Raw genomic sequence first — 5,484 nt, 5'->3', positions numbered from 1 at the left:
ATACCAGAAGCTTCATGCCTGCTAGTGCTAGGGAAGGGGCAGAGGTAGCGCTGTAAGCTCCCCCTCCCCTCCTTCTCCCTCCCCAGCTAGATGACCTGGCATGTGCCTTTCCAGCAAGCTTCATATTTCATGTGCTGGGGAAAAAATGTATGTCTGTGTGAGTGTGTGTGTAATAAATGTATGCATATTGAGTGCTTTCCTGCAGTGCACTTTGATGAGGTACTGTTTGGTGTGGGGGGGGAAGGAAATAAGAAGAATAAATAACAGAATTTTTGAAGAAGGGTAGGCAAGGGTAAATAGAAAAGGACTGGCAATAGCTACAACTTGATAACAAGGCACTACCAAGCTGCAAGCTTACAGATGGTGCTCTTTGCTGCTGCCCCTGTTGTAGACAAAGTTACAGCTGCAAAATGGCAGAGAGCAGTTCACAAACAGCCTTTTATGGTGCTTCTCTGTCCCTCCCCCAGAGCACTGGGATTGGAAGGGACCTCAGAGACAGCTCATTGTTATTGCCCAGCTATAGATGTCAATATCAGAGCAGCCCTTCCCCCCTCCCTCTTAGTTTCTCTTTGCCTGCAAGCTCACTTCCAAAAGAGCTCTGAAACAGTCCAAAACATCCAAAACATTTTGGAAACATCTGAATCATTTCAAAACATTTCTGAAACACTTTGGGTGGCCTGTTTTGTTTCAGAGCTGTTTCAGAGCCTTGTGTTTCATTTTGGATTCGGTGTTTTTGCTGCCGAAGCATCTGAATCTGAAACTAAACAAAATGCCCACCAAAATTTCACACAGACCTAATGTGCAAGACCTGACAGAGAAATCTTGGGGTGTAGTACATCCTAGTAGAGGGCCTCCCACCTTCAAAATACTTTCAAAATAGTAAATAATTATCTGATATTCCCCTTTCCCCCTAAGGTTGAGGATCCAGTACAACTGTAGCCCCATCTTACCTTCTCACAGACCCTGTGTATATGCTTCAGTGATTGCACTTCTGAATACCCCAAACACAACACAGAGGCATTTTTTGTCATTACTTGTATTACAACAGTGACTCTAGACCTCAGTTGATAATCTTTGGGCACGTCTACACGTTCTGCTTCATATTCATAGCAGTGCACATTGCTAAGGTGATGTAGTAGCTAAAACTAACCATGGGCGGCCAGCACAGTGCAGTACTGCCTGTTACTGTGCCATCATTTAGTACTTTCGAAAGTACTCATCCAGTAATTTGTTGTGTTGGGCATAGTGCAAATACATAATGAGAGACAATGCCTGCCATGGAGAGCCTACAATCAAATAAAGACCAGATGGGGAACTGTGTACTCTCTCTCTAATCCTGAGTAGAGCTTCATCCTTAGAGCTCTGTCCAGAATAAAATGTGGCTGACAAGCTTGGTAAGTGGCAAAATCTTAAATCTCCTTGTTCTAAATGTTTTATAATCTTTCTTAACAAGTACAGAGCTCTCTGGATGTTAGCACAGCCCCTCTGCTGACATGATGGAATTTTTAACAACAATTTGCTGTAAAATTTCCAGGGGAATGATAAATACTGCTCCAAAGAATGCAAATGAAAAGCATATGTATGAAATAAAAGCTTTCTTAGAGTCACTGGAGAAAACCTATATTTTCTTGACAATTATAACAATATTAGGTAGCACAGAAGGTTGCCAAGGCAACATGGCCATGGGTGCATTCATGTAGAGTGTGCATGACTACCTGCATTGTCAAAACAACGGATGGATGTCAGGAAGGTTTGTGCAGGGATTAAATATCATTTCAGAAATCAACACTACAAACCCTTTTTAATAGATGAATTGTTTTGGGGGGTTTTTTGACTATGCGCCTGATCACAAACTGTTTTGTTCCTTTTTTTCTTCTTGTTTTGAAGGCACAGAGAAGAAAAATACATTGAAATCTACCTAAAGAGATTAAAATTGGTTGCTTAATGAAGGTGCCCTTCCAGTAAAGTTAGAATAGACTTTGCTCGTGATTTAACTGAGTCCTCACAGCTCCATTTAACTCAAAGTGCAGGTAAAACCACAGGGGCCATTTCTGAAATTCAAGCTCCTTGTCCCCAGCAGCTGGGCAGTACTAGACCTTACTCCTTCCTACAATTCTGCTCTCTTACCCAGCAACTCGATGTTTCAGTAATCTGCCCTTACAATCTTCAAGTCAAGTGCCTCCAGAATCTTATTCCACTGTTTTCTTTGTGTTTCCTTTCATGGTAATTCTTAAGTTTACATTTGTCTCCCAGTTATTGTTCATTGAGCATCTTTCTCTTTTTTTTCTCCAGCAAATCCTGATGGGCTGTACAATTACACCTTGTATAAAGACTTCAGTCTGATACCTCCAACGAAAGCATTCCCCTCATTTCTCACTTTCAAAATCCTGAGATCCAAAGACAGACTCAGTTCAGAAGAAAATAACAGGTCAGTTGAGCATCTAAGGTGGATGTGAGCAAATAATTTATGGGATCTAAGAGGAGTTTTGTGTGCATAACCAATACACTCTGGTTGCTTTGTGTTTCAGTAAAAGGGTGACATGGAACCAAGATATCATCCTAGAGATGCAACTTTTCCCTTTACAAATGTTAACTGTCCAATTAGACAGGTTTGAAGCTAATTTGACAGATAGGAGTGGCGCAAAGCAAAGAAGAATTCTGCCCCCCCACCCCAAGCTTCATCAAATGTAAAAGGAGGGCAGGATACTTTAAAATTTGGCCAGGAGTTCTGCTCAGTCTATATACCAGTCTTTAAAAGAGATCCCTTTTCTGAATCAGAAAACATTGATTCTTCCATGTTTTACAGAAGAAATACAGACAGGATGTGAAATTATCTTTTCTAAACCTGAAAACATTGGAGTTTTCTTCTAATTGAAGTTCTCAGCTTCTCTTGGAAATTAACCAGTCACAAGATGTATTCAAAGCTGCAATTAGGTACTGACAGCTCCCTGGGTGGGTGAGATTCTTTTCAGCTCCACTGTGAAGAATTTAAACACATTCGAGTCATCTTTGAGCCTTTTTACAAGTAAATTTTGGGTGGCTCTTGGAGCTTTTAACCCCTGGATTGTCTGCATATTAATATGTGTATGTGGCTTAAAGCACTTGTTATGCAGCTTAAATTTATGCACTCCAGGGCAGGATCATTTTTTGATCCACACACTCCAGCTTCTGTTCCATTAAGGTGTGGTCACTCCACACAGACATTCTGCTCGAGTTGAAGGCGTGCTGCAAGCTAGCACTAAGCCAACTTACATTTGCATGGCTCACATTGTAAACTGTAACAATGTAAAGTGTAACAAGAGCCTTAAAGTGCAAAGAAGCCCTGCCAGCCACATGCTGTTTTCAAAGTAATCATGAAGGCCGCTATATGTGATAAATGGCAATCACACTATGAGCACCAGGAATGGGGGGTGGGGGAGAAAGAAAAGAAAGAAACTTGAATGAAAAATAAGATTACAATGGGCATATCAACACGAGACATTTACTGAGTTACCTAATGAGCTCCACAGTAAAGTCTCAGTGTTAACACATGCATCCCTGTTAAGGTTCAATAAACTAGTAAACACCACTGTAGGTTAGTGGTTGTAAACACATGTACTACTATCCTGTGGCGGTGTTATTTAATGCTGCCTGCTGGCTAGCCACACACTGAAGAATCTTCATGCCCCAAGCAGACTCTCTGCAGTGCACACAGCCAGGTTGGAGAAGCCTGGGCCGGCAGGATGACCCTCCAGGCCCCCTACCAGCCAGGGTTGATCTGACCCACCATAATGTGCTACCGTCCTGGGTGCACATGTAACTGCAGCATCCGGGAACAATTACCTCAGGCAATAAACTGCACTGGAGTTTATTCAAGCACATTAATAGCATGTGTAGATGTGCCCCATTAGTGTTTTTATGGAAATACACCTTGTTCTTTGCAAACTGAGGTTAAAATGCCAGCATTTTTGGCTTTGAGTTAAAAGCTCTGAATACAGATATATACCATACCATTGATTACACTTATCCTCAGACTGTAGCTATGTTGACATTGCCATCCAGAGGTTAGATTGCTGCCTGTGTAGGCATACTGGAGATAGATTTAACCTGGGTTTGGTTAAGAACAACAATGAAGCCACACATACATGGGGTTCATAGTAGGTTGCACAAGTGCAGTTAGAACCCTCAGAATTCAGGTTGACATAACCTTAATTTTCAATGAAGGAAATAGATGTGTTTTTGCATTAAGTGACTATCCTAATATAATCCCAGACAAGACAAAGAATTATAGTATATACCACATTGCAGCTGCTTAAGGCAAACCTGACACGGCAATCACAGTGTTGACCTGAACTAGCTACATTATGTCTTATCTTTGCTAGGGATTGCGGCAACGATCTCAGTATACAGGCACAACTATTCCTTCAGTGAAGACATAGGGTTAGCAGAGTGGCTCTGCACAATTACATATACCATGCCTCAAATAAAGCAGCAAACTTTTTAAACATAATTTTAATTGAAAGCATAACATTTAAAAATAGATTTTTTTCATCCAAATGGCATTCTCTAAGGAAATGGAAATGAAGAGTTTGTTATTTAGCTTTTTTTTATTTAGTTAATTTTCTTTATATTATTCTTCTTCTCCTCATCTGTTGTCTACCTTTTTCTTTTGCATGATACCAGTTGTTTTCATCCTTTAAAAGCCAATCTTTTATTATTGTTATTTCTCAATGTTGAAAATGAAAAAGTGGGGGGTGTATAATGCACTAAAGTGTAGCCTAGAGTGGCAACACATTTATGTACCTTGAACTGGGTAACAATGGGCACATCTACATGTGCAAATAATCTCTGAGAAATTTAGTCTTGAGTAAATTACTCGAGAGTAAACTCTCCCTGGCACATGTCTACATATGAAGGGATATGGGAGCAAATGTGCTGCACCTTGCAGGAGACTGCTTCTGCTCCCTGCAGCCCTGCCAAATCCAGGGGAAGCTCTACGTTCCCCTGGGTGCTAGCTCAGGGGCGGGGATACAGTTGTCTCCTGGTGGGGGCTGCAGCATTTGCTTCCTGCTGGAGCAGACGCCGTCACTGAAGCCCAGGTGGGGACAATCTCCCCCTGCCCCAGCAGCAAGGAGCTCCAAACCCCCACTCCATGATTGTGGGGCCTGGGCTGGGAGATTCTTATCTCCTAGCACCAGCTCATAGTGTCACAAGACCCAGGCTGGGAGGTCCTTATCTACCAGCACCAGCTCCATGGTCATGGAATCTCCTAGCCTAGGCCCCACAACAGCAGAGCTGGCACTGGGAGTGAAGGATCTCCTAGTCCCAGCCCTGCGCTCATGAAGCAGGAGCTGAGAGCTCCCTGCTGCCAGGACAGGAAGACTTTGTCTTTGCCTGGGCTTCAGGGGTGAATCCTGTCCTGGAAGAAAGCAGCTTGTACAATATGTATTTTTTACAATATTTGTACATATTTGTACAATAATATATATGCCTATAGCATATATA

Source organism: Gavialis gangeticus, unplaced genomic scaffold, assembly GCF_001723915.1.
Source record: "Gavialis gangeticus isolate Ggan-Ray unplaced genomic scaffold, GavGan_comp1, whole genome shotgun sequence".
Taxonomy (NCBI): domain Eukaryota; kingdom Metazoa; phylum Chordata; order Crocodylia; family Gavialidae; genus Gavialis; species Gavialis gangeticus.
This window is presented reverse-complemented; position numbering follows the sequence as displayed.